Source organism: Patagioenas fasciata, chromosome W (assembly GCF_037038585.1).
Source record: "Patagioenas fasciata isolate bPatFas1 chromosome W, bPatFas1.hap1, whole genome shotgun sequence".
Taxonomy (NCBI): domain Eukaryota; kingdom Metazoa; phylum Chordata; class Aves; order Columbiformes; family Columbidae; genus Patagioenas; species Patagioenas fasciata.
In genome coordinates, this window is record NC_092559.1 from 4686120 (window position 1) to 4709427 (window position 23308).

Here is a 23308-nt window from a genome sequence, read left to right on the forward strand (position 1 = left end):
AGTAGATACAATTTCAGTCATATTCATGACAGATCACTAATAAATAGAGGAATACATTTTTTTAAACTCACCTTTTACTTTTCATTCCAAATGAATGGGCAGAGTCACTAAGATATAGAAGTTTTTGATTGTTCCCACTAATCAGATATACTGACATTTCAGTGACAATTATAATAAATTATTTACTGAACAACTGACAATCAAGAAAAAACTGGAAAATCCTATCTAAGTACGAGTCTTTTCACAGTTTGATACTGCGGTCAACTTTTGAGTTTCTTTTATTTTTCTTGAAATGTATACATCTTTCATTATGAACTTTTTATTAGCTATTTCAACTTAATATAGTCTGAAGTGAGGAAAATATTGCATTACAAACCATCTGTACTTACAGCACTTCAAGATGGCAATTTTCCGATTGTCAGCATAAATTTTCATGTCTCAGAGTAAAAAATTCAGTACAACACCAGCACAATTCTTTGACTGCTCTGTTCATCACAGTGACATACCTTGAGCGTGTCTTCATGGCTGACAATTGTTTTCATGTTCTGCAAGGTTTTAACAAAGGCAGTCATCTGTGAATTTGCAGTGCTGTGCTCAGTTTCTGGTTCAGTAGGTTTCTGCATAGAGCTTCCTGCTGAATATTGCTTTCTCTCATCTGCTTTGTTCTTTATTGAAGCAATTTCTGAAGTCTACAGGATCAAGAACATTAGCAGAAAAAAACAACCGGAAAGGTTTTCAGTAACATATGATAATTAGAGTTAACATTATATATTTTGTGAAACTATGGAATGAAAAATCTGAGCTTTGAAATGATAAAGTATGAAATGCACCAGGTAGAGAGAAATCTCTGCAGATTACTGAGGTACAGTCCCTACTCTTTGCCAGTCAGTTTGACTCTCCTCTTTACTGGGGTGAATTTGTACCATTAAACTTCCAGTTAAATTTAAAAAGGCCGAGAATATCTACAATGAGACATCAGCACCAAACAATAGTCCTATTACGCTACATCAACCTGTAAGCGACTCCTATGCCAACTTGCTACAATTGCCTTCCCAGCTTATCATGCAAAACCTTCAGTCATGAGGGTAGCAGCAAGATCCTTAGAGATTATCCTGATTTTCATTGTGAAGTCTGGTGGATAAAGGAGGATCAGAGGATGACAAAGATGCTGTCCTCCAGAAAACAAACCAGCTTCTTAACACATCTATAGTTTATATTTGCCTGAGAATCAAGTCACTTTCCTTGTTCTTAGTGTCAGAGGAAAATTGCTATTGCAAAACAGACACTTATTAGAGACTTCTTTAGATGGTGAAGAGGTAAGTTCTGTTCTCTGACATTTTTTCCTGCTAAAGCATTAGTGTTGAGAAAGAAGAGAATTAAAAGAAATCAATGACACTATAGATCTTGGGAAGTTCTTGCAAAGTCAGAAGAGAATATTATATCTAACCTTTACCCTCACATCTTCTACAGAAACTGTCTGGCCTTCTTGTTTTGACTCCTTGGCAATATCTTCAGTAGGTTCTTCATCCTTTAGTCTATGTACAATTGTCTGGACTGTTTTAACCATATTCTTCAGTTCATCAGGATACGGAGTTGGATATCTCTTCAGGTTGCCTTCCTGTGTAACAAAAAGCAATAATGTTCTGAATTTAATTAAATGCTATAATTAAAACATCAGTTTAAAACCAGACAATTAATGAGGAAAAAACACTCAGCAGAGCAATCCAGGATCTGCACTTCACTGTTTGAATCCACCTGGATTAACTCAGACTTAAGTTTATAAAACCCAGAAAGATTAAAAATCACTTTTTAAAAAATTGTCCATTGATTGCAAGCAGGAAGAATTATTACAACTGTAATTTACTTAAAGAAAAATCAGGATTAATTATTGTTTCCCCACTATTCTTCCCCATAGCACCATCAGTCCAGTAGTCTCCTAGTTATGCCCTACATTGCCTTAGATCAGCTGAGACTTTTCCCCTTATGCTTCCTTGTGATTGGATGGGGAGTGCGGGAAGTGCTTCATCCTGCAAGATAATCTTAAACTAACAACTGAAGACTTGATTTCTTCAGCAGAGAGAAATCCACAGCCAGAGTAAGGAAAAGGATGGGATTTGGGGGTAGGGGGAGGAGAAGAGGGAGCGAAGTCCCAGGTATTAAAAAATAAATTCAATACTGACCCGAGGCGGTGCCTGTCTCTCATCTTTGTCTTCATCACACTCAAATGCCACCTGAGCATGCTGTTTCCTCTGTTCCTCCCACAAAGATGGATTGAAACTTTCATTATCAGATATGAACATAACTAAATAATAATAAAAAAAAAAGATTCTCATACGAATAAGATACAATATGCAAAATAGAAATCCTCTTGGATGGGATTGGTGTGGTTTTGTATGCATTCTTAAAAGATAAGAGACTAGCAGCACAATAAATTGATTAATAGCTGCACTGCTACTGCTTTATAAACTTAGTTGTATTTTCATAATAGTAAAATCCCTATCTGTAAAGTAAATAAAATTTCATACACACAGTTGTACACTAGTCGGAACACTCGCAGTTGCAAATTTTCAGCAGAATTCTGCTGCAAAGTATTTTTGTTCATATATATGTATAAATATGAAAATGTGTATTTTATGTATAAAAAAGTAAATGTTACTTATATAGATTTATATAGCCTGACTTCAGTGAGGTGGTCTCATTAAGCACATGTAAGAGCATTCACCTGATTTCACTTAATTAATTTTTTTGAAAAAGGAAGAATAAAAATGACTTACTGAGAAAAACCTGCATTATTACTAATCCTGAAAAAAACCAAAAGCACCTAAAACTTAAGGTAAACACATGATTTTGCAGAAGTTATATAAATGACAGGAGCTTTACAAAGTATTACTTGCTTAATTTTACAAGAGAAAAAAAAATCTTTTCATTACCCACTGTTTTTTATTCTGGCATGTCTCCATGCCTTGTGTTACATTAGCCAGGTTCTACTTTAGCATGCCAAATAGTCTAATAAATCTGTCACCACCACCTCAGCAAACCTATATACTTCACTAGCAATGCCAAGACTGTTTGTATTAACTATATCTGAAATAGAAAAATGCTTAATTTTAGGGCTCACCAAGTGCATTGAAATATTTGTTACACTGTTTTTACTGGGTAAACTTACAATTTTAACACATCTGAAAAATATTCTAATAGACTTCACTATTGCTGAAACAGTTCCTGGCACAATAAAAAAAAAAAGAACTTTCTAAAGAATTTTATGAATTTTAAAGTTTAAAAAGGTTATCTATTGAACTTCAAATCTTCTGTTTGATATAACTGCCTCAGAGGAAGTTATTCTGTCAACTTAAGCCAAACAAGCAGCCCTTTCCTCATCTACAGAAAGAAATCTTGCCACTGGGTTAAAATAAGTTCAAATGGAGAGAACACTTTCAGGAACTATCTTCAGCTTCACTGACAATCTCCAAATTATTTTATAATTCTCACATTCTGTCAGAGCTATTACACGTGCATTATCTGCATTACAAGGTTCTAAAAGTAATGTAAAATTTACTGGTTTTGCAGATATTTTTGGTTACTCAGTGTACTAGACATTTGTGCCATGTAATAGAAAATGTTGCCATTTGTTGTTGCTTTTTCCATGCGAGACATGGAACCTGACACACCAATGTGATGTTCACAGAGTTCGCTTTATTGTCAGACCGGGCTAGCTTTATAGCAAAGCTGCTCTGTTCACGCGCCTTACAACAATGTGATTGGTTGTAACTCGTGCTATACAATAACGTGATAGGCTGCATGTACTGTCCACGTGCTCTGCATGCATTTGTCCAGCGACTGCTCACTTGTTACTTGTTATTGATTGTTACCTTCTAACGGTGCTCCTTTAGTTTCTTTTGTCTCTGGCTTCACCTCTCAGCCAGGCTGGCGACAACCCCATCCCCCCGGGGTGGGGGGGGGGGGGCTCTGCCACTACAATTTGTCAATTTTCAATTATTCCCATTGATAACTGCCCTCCCATTTCTGTTAAAGAAGCACAAGTGTTTTCCTTTTGCCCATGGGGGGAGGAAAGTGGAGAAATACAGAGACTTTACTCTTTCCCTAACTCCTGATGGGGTTACTCATGGAATGTTACTAATTTTCCTAAATATTTCACAAGTGTGCAGAAATAACTTTCTGGCAAGATCTTAATGTTCTGGGCCCAACCTTTTATAAAAAACTTGAACTAAATGTGAGCAAAATACATTTTTTCTTGACTGATTTTTTTTTCCTTTTTTTTTTAAAATAAAATACAGAATGCTACATACTTTTCAAAAATACATTATAATGGATTAAACATTTTGTCTAACATTTTGTTAAAATAGTCAGTCTGAATCAGACACATGTCAAGGAGAATTTCAACCTAAACTATTAAGCTCTGCTGGAATTAATAAGGCTGTCACACTGGGAAGTGGCAGCCATCAAAGAACATGATCCCACTAGTCCATTCCTCACCTCATTCCCTATACATGCACACTTCCAACTGGAACAGTTTCACCTAGAATTTGTTAATATGCAGATCACATTTTTAAGTTACTGTTCTCATTCTTCAGATGTAACTCTTCATCACTTACAAGTTTACTTCAAACTTGTATCTATTATCTAGTGAAAATCATGTTAGCTGGACTGTCTTCCTATTATTTTTTTCAAAAGTCAACATTTTGACAGGGTATTTCAGAAATTCTTACCATCCTCGGTCCTAGGTTGCTGGGGGAACATGTAATTAGTAAGCACTGTTTTCTTTGTGTCAGGGTCAGCTTCTTTTTGAAGAGGGTAAGTGCTTTAGACTAAGGAGGAGATGAATGAAGGGTGTTTTACAGGAATATATATGTGTAAAAAGTAAATATGATCTACATATCACAGAGTATGCCTGTCCCATTACTTTGCAGATTACTCTGCCTTGTATTAAACCAGTTGTCCTCTGAATAATTTTCACAAAATGAAGTTATTAACATGTCTGACTTTGACTGATGAACTGAAACCCAGTAACGGCTTTAAGAGAACAGCAAACACTGGATATTCTAAGAGTAACCCAGTTTCTTGCTAGGACTTATTACTATCCCAAAGACAACTGATCTGGAATACACAGATATATTTAACCATTTAAAGCTGTAGACAATCATATATAGGAGAAAAATTTTGTATTCAATATTTTATTTTGACACCAGATTGAATATCCCCCACCCCTTACAAAAAAAAGGGCAGGGGATTCTTGAAATTACTGTATTGGTAAAAGCGGTTTTACTATACTACACCTGAGCCTAGTGGATTTCTGGCAGCCCTGTACAGCTTAATGTCATTCAGGAAATTGTCATAGTACAGGGGGCTTCAATACACAGAAAAAATACAAGCCACAAGTGCATGAGCTGCCTCTCATTAGCTTGAAACTTGGAGAGTCACAGAGTTCAAAGGTGGGACAAGACACCCAGCACAAAAAAAAAGGCATGCTAAGTTTCCCTAATGGTATATCAGTGGAAGAAACAGCATGCTACATATTCAAATACTAGTTTTTCAAGCACTAGCTTTCCTGCATAAACAAACCTGAATTAAGAAACAAAAAACAACATCTGTTAAATTGCATTTCCTAATGGCACAGAACTTTGCCAGAAATATGAAAGTCTCTGAAGTCAGGTAGGTTCAGTGTTCTTCGTTTTAGGAGAACTGACAGAGTAATAATGTCAAGGAAGTATTGATGTATATACACAGTACCACATCTCATTATTTAACAGATGGCTCTGTACTTGTCAGTTCCATTAGGAATAAAGTCAACATCGTTAATTTTTAAAAACTTAACCTGATTGATTGTCTGATAGCCACACAGCAGTGAGCTGTTGCAGTTTTGTAAAGGTAAATGGCAAATTCTTCAGTCTGTAAATCACAAGAAGAGTTTACGTAAGTACACTTATCAATACTGTTAAGAAACAATGCTGCATTAGCCTGTAAAATGCTTAAAAAATACATTTACAGACATAGTTAAATGAATAAACTATTGACAGTTGAAAGGCAACAGCTTTTATTTTAGATTTAAAGCTACACCCAGAATTAAAAAAAACAAAACAAAACAAAACAGATTTCTGATCAGTTTAGCAAGCAGATTAAAAAAATGAGACAATGTGACTTGAATTTAACTCAGTTCATTGACTTGAATACAGTTTTCATGACAATCATTGGCATTGTGTGGAAATCAACTATCCAAAATCAAAGCTATTTTCAGACTTAAATCTGAATCCTCAGCAATTTTATCTGTCAATACACATGCACTCCAATTAAGAAAAAACTGCTACATGTGAAAAAAGTGCTGTTTCTCCCCAATAAACATGTATGGGAATGGGGCTACTCTGGTAAATGAAAGCTACAGATGGAGTACAGAGAAGCTGGATTGGCAGAACAGCGTGGAGAGCTCAGACTTATCTCTCCCAATACACTGAAATTTTACAAATTTGCAATTCTCAAAAGAGAAATGTTTTGTCATTTTTTCATGTCCAGCTCTAATAAAACACAACGCACTTTTTTCTCCCTTCTCCAGCACACTCACACTGTTTTGTGTCCTCTGTATGCAATACAGGAATCTATTAATTTTTAAGTAAGAATCAAAGTTTTAAGAAAATATCGAACTAAGTCCCTAGAAAATTACATGCTAACAATCATCAATCTTTTGAAGGTGTGCTTCAATGCACGTGCTTACATCATTAAAATAAATACAGCTTAATAAAATGGATCTTTGAGATCCAGAATACAACAATAATACATTAAACACATGCATCTCAGTTCAGCTTCTAAGCTGTGGGTGAGATAAGGAAAGAAAGCATAATATGTTCATAACAATACCTCTACTTACATTTGGAGGATAGACATCAGTTACAATACACTATATGCAATGCTATTGCATTTTACACTTCTATTTGAATTAATGTATGCACAAACCTATTGTCACTTAGGCTGATGACTTTTAATTTCTGCATATCACCCATTTCTTCAGGGAGAAATTCAAGCTTATTAGAATGCAGAAACAACACTGTTAAATGCTTCCAGTTTCCAATCTGAAAAAAATACCCCAAAGAATTAATTCATCTTCACAACTTTAAATACACAATTTTTACTCTTTCAAAACAATTAGTATTACAGCTATTTTTGCTTGTAAAGTACAATTAGTTTTCTTCTTACATATTAAACCTTAGCAACAAATTTCTACTTCCTGCTTAAAGAAATTCAGAATTTCATTATTTGAAAGTTTGTATATTTGTATACACCTGTCTTTAAAAACATACACACAGAAAATCTACTCAAGAATTATTAACTTATCCAAAAGTTATACTAACTATATTGATTAAGATACATACAATTTTTACAGTTTTGTAACTAAATACATACCTCTGATGGCAGTTGTGTTAAAAAGTTATGATCTGCAGCAAATGTTCTTATGTTAGAGAGTTGCCCAACAGATGAAGGCAATGTTTCAATCTCATTGAAACTACAGTCCAGTTCTTCTACTGATAGTAACCTGAAGAAAAAAAAATACTTCTCTATACAGGTGAATTCATCCAGCATTAAATGAATACTTTAAGTTTAGACAAAGTTAATGCCACTATCAAATACAAATCTCAAATTAAATTCAAAATAAAACTCTGAAACCCAAGGGAATTCGAATCCAAGAGAAATTCTTTATTAATTGCCTGAATTGTTTTTTGCCTTTGTTTTTTTGTTGGTTGGTTGGTGGATGGGTTGCTTTTTGGATTTGTTTTTTAAAATCTCCTTTACACTGTCCTCATAAGAGAACTTTCAGTCAAAACAGGGGGGTCAGCAACATCAAATGTTTGTGTATTACATGAAAATGTGCTAGTACAAGGCACTGAAAACATTCAGAGTGGGACAGATCATAACCAAACAGGAGTTAAGTGCAGTTCCTGAAAAAGAAAATAATTTAAAAAGTTAGAGACAGTGAATCTAAGACTTTGGCAGCAAATAAGTATTTTGTAAATTCTGACAACAAAACATAACCTACATTAATTATAACAGGAGAACAGAAATTTGAACAAATACCCTAATTTGTATAGCACTTAATTCTGAACCAATTATTTTTGCTGTCATTTGCGAGTTTTAAATTAAATTGCTGAACACCAAATTATACATTAAAAATTCCTGCTGATTAACAGGTGAAAATTCTCCTTATGATGTAAAAAAGATAAATGTGTGTGTTCAAATGCACTTTTTACAAGCTTTTTGATACTGGTTCAATCATTTGCAATATTTACCACAGCTATGTTACTGACAAAAAAAACCACTTTCAGACAGCTGACTGCCTTTTTAAGCATCTTGGGTTTTTTCACATTCAATTTTTCTTTTATAAATTGGTGTCTGCATTAATGAGTAAGGAACATAGGTCTTGATATTAAATAATGCTGTGAACTAGAAGATATGAAAGCACTTGCATTCAATTTTAATATGTTAATATATAGAAAAAATAGATCAAGGAGGTCTAAACATTCAAAAGAGGAGCTACTGTTACAGAAAAGTGTGCAGAAAGGCAATGCAACCTTTTATTCAGGTAAAATACCTACCCTCCTATGGAGTCTGGCAAATAAATTAATTGGTTTTCATCAATTTTAAGTGTTGTTACCTTCTTCAGGGAACCTGTAGTAAAATGAACAAGTAAATGAAAAAGGACATTTGAGTTCATCTAATTTAGTTTTAATTTTAAATTTAGAGGGAAAAAAAACCCTATGGGTAAGCAACCACATCTGCATTCCCTGGCATGCCTATGGTGCTATATATCTACTAAGGAAATAAGCAGACAAGCTTATGGAACTTTTTTGCCAGCTTACATGGGCCAGCTACGGGAGGGATCTTTTTACTCTGTTATGGTCAACAGTTTCTCATCCATTTACAAACTGCTGTATGAAGTCAAGAATGCTCTGAAACAAATATAAATGTTATTATTCAGCTACACATTACAGCTTTATCCAGAACAGGAACTTCAAATGAATTGAAACTTAGACCTAAAATGGCAGTTGTTGATGTGAATTACTGGATAACAGTAGGTCTTGAAGGCTTTCACAACCTGAAATACCTTCTTCAACTACTTCGATGTTGTTTTTAGAAACATCCAAGTAGGTCAGTTGTTTCAAAGTTCCTATGAACTAAAAGCAAGAGAAAATAATGTGCAAGTTCAAAACCAAAAATGCCAGCAGATTTGGCCACAAACTCTCTTTCAAGTGTAATGCCACAAGAAAAGAGGAAACCTATTTATAGTACTGAAATAAAATTTTATGCAAAACATCCAAATTTTATAATGAAATATTTTGTGCAGATATGCACAGTTGATGTTTTTTCACACACATACCACAGTTATTCTGCAAGCGTCTCTAAAGTCAGTCTGCTGTAAATTCAACTGTTTGATCAGTTATCATGAATCAAGTGACTGAAGCTTTAGAACAGACTTCAGAGAGATGTACACAGCTCCAGTAAAGACTTTTAATGCTTATTTTTGCCTTTTGCATAAAACTGCATCCTACTTAACATCAAAACCACCAACAACAAATCCCTAATTGTACTGACCTGAAAAATACAAGCCAAAATATAAGCTTGTATTACATTTCCATATGAACCAAGAATAAGCTTAAATATCTGTGCACACTACTAAAATCTTCACAAGGAAGATGCAGTCACTTTCACAAATACAGTTTTACTTTTACTGTAGAGTAGAAAGGTTTAATGCATCCACCCAACTGTTCTTCAAAGAATTATTAGCTGAAGTGAGAGAAGACTACTGATCGGGCAAGAAACCCTCACATCAGAAGATTGCTAGTGATTTTAAGTCTGAAAACAGACCAGCTGCTTCCTAAATTTCAAATACTAGTTTACTTGAAAATAAACACAGGTTCACAAGTGTTGCAATGACAGATCATCCTGGACCTCATGTAATTCTAAGAGATGTCGGGAAAACCTGGTTTTAGTCAACAGAACATTTCCTCAGGAACTAACTATACTCTGTGTATACATGGCAAAAAATTATTTACAGACGCTGCTTGTTTTACAGCCATGACCAGTAAAAATTCACACAACTTATTTTTCCTGTAAATTCCTGCTTGCTGTCTAACACAAAATAATTCCTTTTTGGAAGGACCAGTCCACCCTAAATTTCATCCAGGATTTGATGTAGGATTTTTACCCTTTTCTGAAATTGGAAGATAGTTTTTAGATGAGAGAATTATAACTTTCAATGAAAGAAATACTGTGTACCCAACTATCATGATCAGGAACAATTTCTAAGTAGACCAGTCAAGCATTTAAGTGGCATTTAGCCTTTTGGCTTTAAGTAACATTAAAATTATACAGCAACTTCAACATATATGATAGCTGACAAAGCAAATACCACTGTAAATTAAAATAATAAATGTTGAACACAAAAAAAGGATTTACCCCTGGAATAAGTGTTAGTCTATTACCATCCATCCAAAATTCTTTTAACCCACTCAGTTGTTCAAGTACTTCAGACTGTAAAAGAAACAGTTTTAAAAACACTTCGTACAAAAACAGTGAAAGACAAAAACAACTTCCGTGATTCATCTATTGCAACTTTAAGTAATTTCTTATAGCTGTTATATACACTGTTTCATTGGGTCATCAAATAAAACCCAGATAATTCACTTTTAAAAAAGTAAATATATACTAGATATACAAAAATCTTTTAAGAACTTGATTACAGTACTAAATAACCCTTATAGAAGGTCTTATTTATATAGAAAGTATTTTTCAACTGGAACACACAATAAATAAATCTTATGTGTATAATTCCCCCTCTTGCAGAGGTCTAAAACCTCTTAAATTCCATGAACTCAGAAGAGGTGTTTTTCAAAAACCACAAAGTTTTTGTGTTTTTTGGGAAATGGGAAAGAAATTTTAATTTTTGAGCAGCAAACAAAGGGTTCATCTGCCTGATACAAGCAAGCCACCCTATCCATAAAGTGAACTGTAGGATATGCTCCCACTACAACCTTATGTTAGAAGTTTCTTATGTATCAGGGAAAGACTACATCTTGGTAAACATCCATGTTGCATATGCTTTCCTATTTAAACTTCCCTCCTGAGAATGTAATACAAAACAGGTGTTACTGCACCTTAACAACTACAACCAAGTTCAATTAAATGTAAATCTCAATTTTGTTATATTGTGAGTATACAGTATTCCTGCATAAATTGCAGTCCTGGTTTCCAGTAATTAATTTTTCAAGAGAAGATCTTAACTGAAGACTACCTTTCAGACATATCTTTACCCAAAAAGCAGTTTCAAACTTTTCTGTGCTTTTGGTAAACCAAAAGATCTTAATGAAATAAGTCATCAGTAGTTGACTCTTCTAGATAAAAGGCTGGTAGTGATAAAGCAATCTGCCAAAAAGATACCCAAACAGTATTTTTACAGCCTATACTTAGTTCCTGGTTGTTATGGCTTAATGTGGGCCTGAGCATGTTAGTTTAAGGCTCCTACACAAATATCTCCAGTGTAATGAGAATATGGCAGTAATGGGAAAGGTAGTAACAGTAACAGCTAGAAGTGAAATACTAAAGAACAATTCCTTAAATATACTTCCCTATCTGCCAAACCATACAGCTAGGAAAGTGTTCAGTTCTGCATGATCTGTGGCTAATGAAGCACCCTACTGGTGGCACACAGAGGCTTCTTGACTTTGTTATACAGCAGGTCAGTATGTTCCACTATACTTCTGTTTCAATTCCCTTATACAGGAAAGTACTTGTAGAAGCAGAGAGATGTTAAGTGATTGTAAATGGAAGATGTATTTGTCTGACATTATGAACAGGAAACAAGCTGATAAATGTTGAAGGAAAAATCTGAGCACCTCAACTGTAAATATTATTTTGAATAATATTCAAAGTTATAATTAATATAGTTTCCTTTGGATACAAATAGCTTGTACACGCTAATAAAAGTAGGTTGTGCACAGCTTATACAGAACTTGCAACATTAAATACATGATTACAAATAAGTGTTTAGAATTTCTTTTAAGTCAAATGGTTATGTTTATAATTCAAATATATATTACCATTAACTTTTTACCAGTAATGTAGCCACACTATACCACAGTGTTTTCAAATTGAACACATACTCATATTCATAAGAACATGCACATAATTTTTATAATAGCCTCTATAAAGTAGTATAAGGTACACATAATATTTGCTCAGCAGAAACTCTTAAAGCTGATTTTTACATTTTCATATTGATTAAAAATAGATTAAAGATAAAGAGAGTTATAAAAAATACAAAGCCCTGTTACTTAGGCAAAACTCACCACTTCTGTGAATTCATTACTTCCTAAGTCCAGTCTCTCCAGCTGAGTCAGTCTGGACATGGTTCTGCACAGGAAGGGGATTAATAAGGAATTAGATTTAAGAAAATAGTAGTTACATCTAATCTTCCTATATTCATAGAAATATATTATTTTAATCAGTATTAAGTAGTGATGCTATTCTGTTACTGGACATATCTAAATAAGGTCAAATTTTCACACACTATTCAACTGGGCACACATTAATGATCATGCTGACCGTGACTGTCACACAATGAGTACGCTGCAACTCATCTACAAATTAGTTTACAAAAACTAAAGACCATTACAGTCATCCTTATGATAAAGAATAACTCTGAAGTTATTTTTCTTTTGAGTGTCTTTCACCTACAGTCCTTTGAATGCTTTTCACCTCCAGCCACAATCAGCTTTCTCAGTAGCCACAGGCTGATTAACTACGTTTTCCTCTCTAAGAAAGAGAACTGCCTAATGATTAGATAAAACACAAAAGACCACTGTTGAATCACAGTAACCACCAACACCTTTCTCCCTCTCCAGGCTGCTGACAAAGTTGCTTCCATATGTTATGGTCTGGAATCCTAAGTATTCCTCTAGTCCTACAACAAATCAGATTACTAAATGGGATTTCATGACACATCAATATTCTTCAAACCAACTTAAGGCAAAGATTAAATCAATAACTGAAATAAGGTAAAATCCATTATTTCAAGCTGTATTTTGGCAAAATTTTTTCTCCGTTTAAGACAACTTTGGGGACTCTATGGAGAATATCTACCATTGCACGTGATTGTATACATGATCAGTCAACAGTAGTACTACCTAAAAATATTTTCAAAGGAGCTGTGAATCCCTCATATGACATTATGTTCTGTATTTATTTAATAATAGCTTTCAGTAGAACAATTAATATATCAAAAACAAACTATAAGTGTGTACATAGTATAAAATTCTAGAAAAACTAAAAAAGAGCTAACTGGATGAGCCTTTTGTATCATCAGAATATAAGATGAATATAATTTTGTATCATCAGAATTTAAGTATGAACATCTTTAAAAAACATCTTCATGACCACAAGATGCTCTATGCAGATATTCAAAGTTCCAGTTGTTCTTCAAAGATGTTACACTATTACAGTTGTTCTGAATACACAGTTCAAATATTATATTCTACTGAAAAATGCTTTATTTATTGAAAGTAAGTTTAAGTGATTGTTAATGTTATTCATTACATAATCTCCAAAAAGGATTAAACTCAACATTTATCTATAGACTTGATTTTCATTGCACTATAGTAATCATGCTAGAGAAAAACTAGGAATTAAGCATAAATAAGATGTGATCAAGACAATAACATAAGTTATTTTTATTGTGCTGCACACACAGTATACATAGGTTTTAGGGGAAAGCCTTTAACTCACATTCCTACTGTCTCAAATAAGAAAAAAAAATAGATGAGAAGGCTACCTCCAGAAGAATCCAAGAAACATTTTGCCTTGTTTGTTGAAGCTCATAAACAGGATGAACAATAAGCCAAATGCTAAAATTAATTTTCCAAATTCTAACATAATAGTAAGACCAGTTGTGTTCCAGGTACACACCCCCTTGAGCTGGAAGATAGGGACAGGGAGCAGAATGAAGGCCAAATAATCCAAGGGGAAATTGTTAGTGACCTGCTACACCACTTAGACACACACAAGTCTATGGGGCCAGATGGGAGCCACCCAAGGGTACTGAGGGAGCTGATGAGGTGCTCATCAAGCCACTTTCAATTATCATTTATCAGCAGTCCTGGATAACTGGGGAGGCCCGAGTTGACTGGAAGTTGGCAAATGTGACACCTATCTACAAGAAGGGCTGGAAGAAGGATCCAGAAAATTACAGGCCTGTCAGTCTGACCTTGGTGCCAGGGAAGGTCATGGAGAACATTATCCTGAGTGCCATCACGTGGCACATATAGGACAACCAAGTGATCAGGCCCAGTCAGCATGGGTTTATGAAAGGCAGGTCCTGCTTGACCAACCTGATCTCCTTCTATGACAAGGTGGATGAGGGAAAGGCTGTGGATGTTGTCTGCCTAGACTTCTTACTGACATTTGACACCATTTCCCACAGCATTCTCCTGGAGAAACTGGTAGCTCATGGCTTGGAAGAGCATACTCTTCACTGGGTAAAAAACTGGATGGATGGCCGGACCGAAAGAGTTGTGGTGAATGGAGTCAAATCCAGTTGGCGGCCAGTCATGAGTGGTGTTCCCCAGGGCTCAGTATTGGGGCCAGTTCTGTTTAATCTCTTTATCAGTGATCTGGATGAGGGGATCGAGTGCACCCTCAGTAAGTTTGCAGATGACATCAAGTTATGTGGGAGTGTTGATCTGCTGGAGGGTAGGAAGGCCATACAGAGGGATCTGGAAAGGCTGGATCTGTGGGCTGGGGCCAGTTGTATAAGGTGCAACAAGGCCAAGGTCTGGGTCCTGCACTGAAGGGGTTGTCAGGCATTGGAACAGGCTGCCCAGGGAAGTGGTTGAGTCACCATCCCTGGAGATATTTAAAAGATGTTTTTCTTAGAAACATGGTTTAGAGGTGGACTTGCCAGTGCTAGTTTAACAGTTCAACTCAATGATCTTAAAGGTCTTTTCCAACCAAAATGATTCTATGATTATATGATTCTACAAATTATTTAAGTCCCTCTGAAATACCATGTAAGCTGAACTTCTCAAAGCATCATGAGACTGTGCCAATACCATTTTTAGTGCTCTATGGTGTGAATAAATTTGCCCCAATGTGTCTCCCTGAAGCACAGCTGAAGATTTACTTAAAGTATCTAGTGTATCATTCTGCAGCTTTCAAAACTCTCTGGACAACACCATAATCTATTTTTACTGATGGCATCCATTTAAAAAGGTTTTCCATTTCTTCTGTTTTTAAACTATGCTACCTAGACTGTGGGCTACCAGAGAGAGCAGTCCAAAACTCCACTGACAATCTAAATTTCAGCCTCAAAAAGCAGGTTAAGGGAGATCACAGCTATGTGGGATTGAATTTGACAAATTAGTTTCAATACAGATAAATGATTATTTGGAAAAAAAAAAAGGTTTATTTTAACATTTTTATAGTCCTTACATTTCAACAGTTTTTAGACAGTGCCTTGATTTTTATTTGAACTGAATTTTCAGCTTAAAAATGAACAGAAATTTTTTAAATTAAGGAAAAAAAAACAGGTAACAGCAAAATTTAAAAAGTTCGATCTGATTTAAGTGAATTTTGATGAGGCTGGATCAAAACAAAGCCAGTTGGGGCTTTTTACTGCAGTTTGGGATAAAAGGATTTTTTTTTCTTTCAATTCAACATGAACTCTTCTCTTTTTATCTTAATGGTTTGCTAAAAAGACAAGAAAAAAAAATCATTCTCTCACACCAATAAACTCCAAGGCATGAGTGATTTTCTCCCCCTCTTCCTCCTATACACCATTCAACTCTCAGGCCAAACTGCTTACACAGCTAACACCAGATTCACAGAATCTAAGGAATAATGCTCACCCCTCCCCACTGCCAAATTACACCAGATACACAAATTCTGCTCCAAACAAACCCAAGATCTAGGTAATCCCTCCCCTTCCCATCCTGCTAGTGCTACATCCTCAGTGGCTTTAAGGCAACCTGAAGTTGCTATTCTTGCCTCAGTCTTCACTGTGTTATTTACAAAACCAACCCCAAAAACAACCCCAAAACTCAACAGACTTACAGTTTTTCCACCAAGGGACCTGGCCTTACCATTTGGAATCAGAACAAATATCTACAAATCTCTCTCAAGTATCTGCAAAATTAGAGTTATGTAACTTTGGCAGTATAACAAAGCAGCTTACTGATTTTATGCCTTTTTTTTTTTCAAAATGCCTCTACTCTAGTAAACATAGCCAGTCAACTGTAACACACACACAATGTGTTTGCAAGACTAGGGCCTCAGTTATTTTCCTCCTCTTCCCCACTGCCTGCCTAATTTATAGCATTTTCAGCTTTTTGTTGACAATGTTTCCTAAAACTAATCTCTCTTTACTTTTCCATATTGTTTATAGAGCAACTATACCTTCAGACAAAATGCAAACAAAGGTTGTCATACATAGAAAATTTTAAAGTAACAGGAAAATTCAATGCTAAAGGAAGAGGAATATAGGACTGGAAACAAAAAATTACTAAATCACTGAGTTACACCTATTTCTATCTCTGCCACAGCATTATGTAATCCCTTTCATAAACTGAAAAATCTGTTTCATAATTCATATTATTGAACTTGCTGTCAAATCAATCCAACAGTAACAGAATGAGTATTATAAATGATGCCTCAGATTCTGATGTCGTAAATAGTCAACTTCACTAAAGGTAACAATACCACTTCAAGTAGCATACAATTCAAGAGGTGTGAGTGATAGGCAAGATAGGACTCTGAATCATCACAATTACACCTTCAAATAACTTCCTCCTTTCTAAAAAAGGTTACTCTATTGACAATTAGACATCAGACAGAAGTTTTTTTAAAAAAAGGCAAAAAGAAAACTTTATATTTGCATTAGACCATTTTCCCAACTTTCAACTACCTCTAAAAGTCTCTGCATATTTTTGCTTTCCTTTCAGTAGAAATATTTTTATTGAGCTGGTTTTCATTATAATACTGCCAGTTCTGCAGTCTCTGGTTGCGGACAAGCTCCAAGCAAAATGATGCATTTGGCACAAAGTAAAGTTGATCTAGTATGTTGGTATTAATTACCCATTTTGATAAAGAGTCTTTCAAGTGCTCTATGCTTTAGTGTTAAAAATTATGTGCATGTTTAATTCAGCAAGAGGGCTAGCTGATTTTTTAGAAGTTTATCCAAATACATCTCTCATTACAAATACAAAAAGTAGCAGCTACAAGTATGAAAATATTAAAAAGGAGAGAATAACAAGGAAAATATTTATATTCTATAGCAAAAATATTATCATGTACTGTTATATTTTATTGGTCTCAAAAAAACAAAATACCAACTTTGTATTTTCTACACTGTTTAAAGCTGTAAATCATGTTCCTTTTAAAACATATACTCAGGTTTGGGAAACTGTATAAGTTCAAATTTCCCATCAGCTTCCGTTCTGACATAATAGTTAAAGGCTGGCCACAGAAGCCTTTGTTGGCCAGGTCAACTGCTGCACAGTTGTATTATTCTGAAAGGCAAATTCACCTCTTGCATACTATGGACATCACAATAAATTTTTCCAGTGTACATCATACATAAACAATATATTTTTCCAGTGCCTCACTGTAGCAAAATGCATATTAATGTGTTCAAATAAATAAAAAAGTATTCTCAAAAGCTTTAATCTCCCCTAAGTGAACCACAAGAGTATCAGAAGAGAATAATAAAGGTGGTAGTTCAGCATGATCATTATGGAGGTTCATGTCTTAAAGAACATAGTTAGCTAGAGTCACTAGAAAAGCTGTCTGTTGTACTTAAAGGGCTGGCAACTCACACTTCAGCTATTGCATGCAAGCATATAAGCTGGACAGAATTAATATTCAATTGTTAGTGCCTCTTCCACCAAAACATCTGAAACCAGTACCTCTCTTTACCAGTGTCTGTTGCCAGAGGAGGATCCCTTGCATTGCACACCACAACATATTCAGGACTCTACAGTTAGTTATTCACATCCCATCTTTGGGATCTCTGTTTCTCTCTTAATTGACCTTTTATACCTGTTAACCCACTTAGAGCTCCAGGGTCCAAGTCGGAAAATTCAGAGCATTGCTCTAGTTCATAGAAACAGCAGGAAATGCAACACCATCAATCTGCGATTGTTTGATGAAGAGAGTAAGAGTTGCAAGGCAGGGCTTAGGAAGGTGTTAGATTTTAAGAGATAAGTACAATTGCATTTACTGTTAAAACAAATACTATGATAATTTCCATAACTATTTTACAACTACAGACAATGTGTCTGATTAATATGCTTCCGTTATGTTAAACAAACCTGTTACATTATAGAATACATACTGCATAACAAACTGCAACACAGTAAGGAGTTTTTACTTTCTTTAGCAGTGAAAAAAATTTGTTCACATCATGTGAATCACATTCCCTCAGTCATTCTGAGCAAACATCTCAAACTCCACATTTGATTTAGAGATAATGCCTAAGTTTTAGGCACTCAGCCATCAGAATGCTACCCCAGGCATTTGGGCACCAATACAATGCTGTGTGGAAAAAGCATCAGACACCTCCGAACGATCACACATGCTGACTTAAAAGCCTGACAGGTGGATCAGAAATCCGGAACTAAAGATGGACAGAAAAAAAATCTCTGAATAGGTAAACCTCTGAATAGGAAGACCAGTGAGTCTGAAGATAGATATAATTTCAGCAGTATGAAGGGAAATTCCTTGTGAGAACTTAGTCCAGTTACTTGGCTACAGATTTTAAGCTGTAATCTACTTTTTGATAAGCACTACATTAATAGTATAGCTACAGAAAAAAACACTCCAAAGTATTTTAAATAAATTTCATACATACTTTGGCAATATTTTTAACTGGCTTTCTCTGAGTTCCAGTATCTGGAGTTTAGTTAATCTGTAACAGAAAGGCATAACAAATTATCACAATATACTGTATTTTGTGACAAGCGATCTCAGCACTTATTTACATCATTAAACTTCAAAAAAGATCTACAAGTCTCAAATATTTTTTGCATAAGAATACAAATATGATTTGTGCAGAAATCTGCATATTATTTTAAATTCATTTATTCATTGGGGTTTTGGTAAAGCAGCAAACAAACTGGATCTCGCCTGCTTTTCTGCATCTGCTTGAACACAGTTGTTTTCCTTCATCCCATAGATTTTAAAGCACTTCATTGGATTCATTATGAGTATGTGCTATCATCATATACAAAAGTATACAGGAAGTAAAAGAAGAAAGGCAGGATCAGTCTGTACAAGTTAAGATGCTGAATTTCTAATACAGGCAATGTATCAAATCATTTCATATAAAAAGCCTCATCACAGGAATACCTGCAGTCTTCCACATGGTAAAACAACTTTTAAATTAATCTTGTGTTTTCTTCCATATTCTCTTTCTAGTCAGCTGCTTAATCCAGTTTGATATTTCTATTAGAAGGCAGACTGACCTTTCTTTCAGTAAATCCTTGGTTGCAAGATAAATAACCGCTAGATCCCGAACTCAACTGCTCGTCCAAGATAAGTTCAAAGCAGTCTTGACCTTCAATCAATGTACCATCCCCAGTGGAATCTTTTACATTCAGTGACAAGACTATCTCTTTGTTAAATGAAACACAGAAACAGTTTGGTTTAAATACAGACAGGGTTGTAAAAAGATTTCTACATGTGACCCATCAACAGCCCTAATACAACACAAAATAGGTCATTACGCTCCCTGACTCAAAAAGGAGTTTAGTGAACAGATCGGTCTTTCCTGAAGATGCTCAAATGAGTATGTTGTAAGGACACAGACAAAAACCTTAACTCTGATTAAGTAGTAAGAACTATACTTGAAGTAAAAATATTATAGAAAAACCTGAAAACAGTATTTCTTTTTCCTCAAGACTTTCACTCATTTTTAGATGCATTTGAAAGTAGCAATCTGCCACACCTATGGATAACCTAAGAATAACAGTCACCTTGAAATATTATAGAACAGAGGTCAATCTAGCCCAGCATCGCAACCAGTAGTTGCAATCTGGTAGCAGTTGCTGGAGGGAAACCTCCTTCCCACAACTTCCCAAAGAAAAAACAACCCTCTAACAATGCTGAAAGAATACCTTAATAAAAACCCAGTTCATCACAATATCAATGCTGTCAATCTAGGACATAACTGGAAAGGACCTCCTAGCCTGCTTCCCCTACTTGCATCCTAAGATATGAATCTGTGACAAAACAAAATTTCTGTTTTGAAGCACCCTCATATTTGAACGGTTGTTTTGTGCTTGGACTTCTGAACCCAAGAATTGGATTAAAAAAGGGGCAATTCTCAGACTTCAAGTGAATAACTGCTTTCACGTAAAGATACTTCTGTGGCATCTTGTGGCTTGCACAGCACTTAGATTATGCTCAAGGATACATTGCATATACAGGAAACATTTTCCCATAATTATTTACTATCCTGGTCTGCTTCAGACTTTCTCAATTCCCTGCATTTTCTGCAACCAGGCAGGAGGCTTGCCTAGCAGCACCTCTATTTTAACATCAAGGTAACTATTTTTTCTTATTGAGAAGATATCACATTTTCCAATGCACCGAAACATGGTCAGAAACTGGGATCCCATGATAACAGCAAAACATCAGAAATATCAAACCAGGTTCTACAGAATTTATCCATGCATTTTATTATACTAACATTGTCATTGTTTTGGCCTGTGACAGGCACTGCAGTTACTCAAACCCCAGCTACAGGCACTGCAGCTGAACCAGAGAACCAACCCATGCCAGTATCAGTCGCCCCTATAAAAAAGAAAGCTTGGAAGTGAAAGTCAGCTCATTTAGTAAGGGATGACGAAAAATCAGGGCCACCAGAAGAAGAGAAGGAAGAAGAGGAAGACAAGATGGTAACCCTAACCCGATCCCTATCCCTGAGTGAGCTGCAAGATGTGTGAAAAATTTTCAGCTGTCATCCAGGCAAGCACACTGTCACCTGGCTGCTCCGATGCTGGAATAACAGGGCCAGTAGCCTGGAATTAGAGGGTAGAGAAGCCAAGCAACTGGGATCCCTTTCTAGGGAAGGAGGCATTGACAAAGTGATTGGAAAAGGGACACAAGCCCTCAGCCTCGGGAGGCAACTCTTGTCAGATGTGAAGGAAAGGTATCCCTTCAAGGAAGATGTTTGTGCTGGTTTGACTGAGAGTGAGTTAATTTTCTTCATGCAGTTAGAAACCTTTCTTTTTTGTAGCTAGCACAGTCATTGTTTGGATTTAGTTTGAGAACAAGAAGATAACACCCCAGGACAGATTTAATGTTTTTAATTGTTGTTGTCTGGGAGCCAAGGCCTTTCTGAGCTTTCTGTCCACAGGTGTGAGGCAGCTAAGAAGCGAGGCATAGATGGGGCAGACCTTGACTGACATCCAGACTGATCAATAAGAATATTCCATGCCATTAGCGTCATGCTTCATATTTAAGGAGAGTCGGGACTTTTTGGCTAGGGACAGAGTCGGGATGGACAGGGACGGAGACCTGTTCTGGTTCTGCTACATTTTGGTTGAGTTCTGTTTGGGAGTTTCTTTAGTTCAACCTTTTGCCATCCTGCCGTTTTGTAGAGGCCTCTGGGCCTTCCTGCCTTTTTCTCTCTTCACTCTCCAGGATCAGCTGTTCAGGACCAGAGTGCTGCTTCCTGGGACTGGATGCTCAGTGCGGATGGAGTTTGTGGCGAATTGCATTGAGTATCTTTTATTTTATATTCTAACAGTCCCATATAGCCAGTGAGGAAGCCCAGTGGAGAGTGGAGACTGACAGTAGACTACCAAGGCCTGAATGAAGTCATGCCAACATTGAGTGCTGCTGTGCCGGACATGCTAGAGCTGCATTGTGAACTGGAGTCGAAGGCAACCAAGTGGTATGCCACAATTGACATTGCTAATGCATTTTTCTCTATTCTTCTGGCAGTAGAGTGCAGGCCACAGTTTGCTTTCACTTGGAGGGGCATCCAGTACACCTGGAATCGACTGCCCCAGGGGTGGAAGCACAGCTCCACCATTTGCCATGGACTGATCCAGGCTGCACTGGAGCAGGGCAAAGCTCTGAAAAGCCTGCAGTACATTGATGGCATCATCGTGTGGGGCGACATAGCAGTGGAAGTTTTTGAGAAAGGTGAGAGGATAATCCAGATTCTTCTGCAAGCTGCTTTTGCGATAAAACAAAGTAAGGTCAAGGGACCTGCACAGGAGATCCAGTTTTTAGGAGTAAGATGGCAGGACAGACATCGTCAAATTCTGATGGGTGGGGTCAACAAAATAGCTGCTATGTCTGCACCGAATAATAAAAAGGAAATGCAGACTTTCTTGGGGGTTGTGGGTTTTTGGAAAATGCACATTCAGATTACAGTCAGATCATGAGCCCTCTCTGTCAGGTGATCTGGAAGAAGAATGACTTTGAGCGAGGCCCTGAGCAGCAGTAGTCCTTTGAACAAATTAAGCAGGAGATAGTCCATGCCATGGCTCTTGGGCCAGTTTGGGCAGGACAAGATGTTAAAAATGAGCTCTACACCGTAGCTAGGGAGAATGGCCCTACCTGGAGCCTTTGGCAGAAAACACCAGGGGAGACTCAAGGTCAAACCCTGGGATTTTGGAGTCGGAGATACAGAGGGTCTAAGGCCCACTACATTCCAACTGAAAAGGAGATATTAGTGGCATACAAAGGGGTTCGAGCTGCTTCTCGAGTGACTGGTACTGAAGCACAGCTCCTCCTTGTACCTCAACTGTTGGTGTTGGGCTGGATGTTCAAAGGAAAGGTCTCCTCTACTCATCACGCAACTGATGCCACATGGAGTAAGTGGGTTGCAATGATCATGCAACAGGCTCGAATGGGGAACCTTGATCACTTGGGGATCTTAGAGGTGATCACAGACTGGCCAGAGGGTAAGGATTTCGGAGTATTGCCAGAAAGGAAGGTGATGTGTGCTGAAGAGACCCCACCGTATAATAAGCTACCCGAGGATGAGAAGTGTTATGCCTTGTTTACTGATGGGTCATGTCATATTGTGGGAAAGCATCGGATGTGGAAATCTGCTATGTGGAGTCCCACATGGCAAGTCACAGAAGCCACTGAGGGACAAGGTGAATCGAGTCAGTTTGCAGAGGTAAAAGTGATCCAGCTGGCTTTGAGCATTGCTGAACGAGAGAAGTGGCCAGTGCTTTATCTTTATACTGATTCATGGAGGGTGGCAAATGCCCTGTGGGGGTGATTGCAGCAATGGAAC

The 23308-nt window shown here is 36.5% G+C and overlaps 1 pseudogene; it reads right to left on the bottom strand.

Annotated features, from left to right (window-relative positions):
- LOC136114489 (erbin-like) overlaps positions 1-22177 on the bottom strand; it is a 65879-nt pseudogene extending 43702 nt beyond the window's left edge.
- Positions 22178-23308: the final 1131 nt, after the last annotated feature.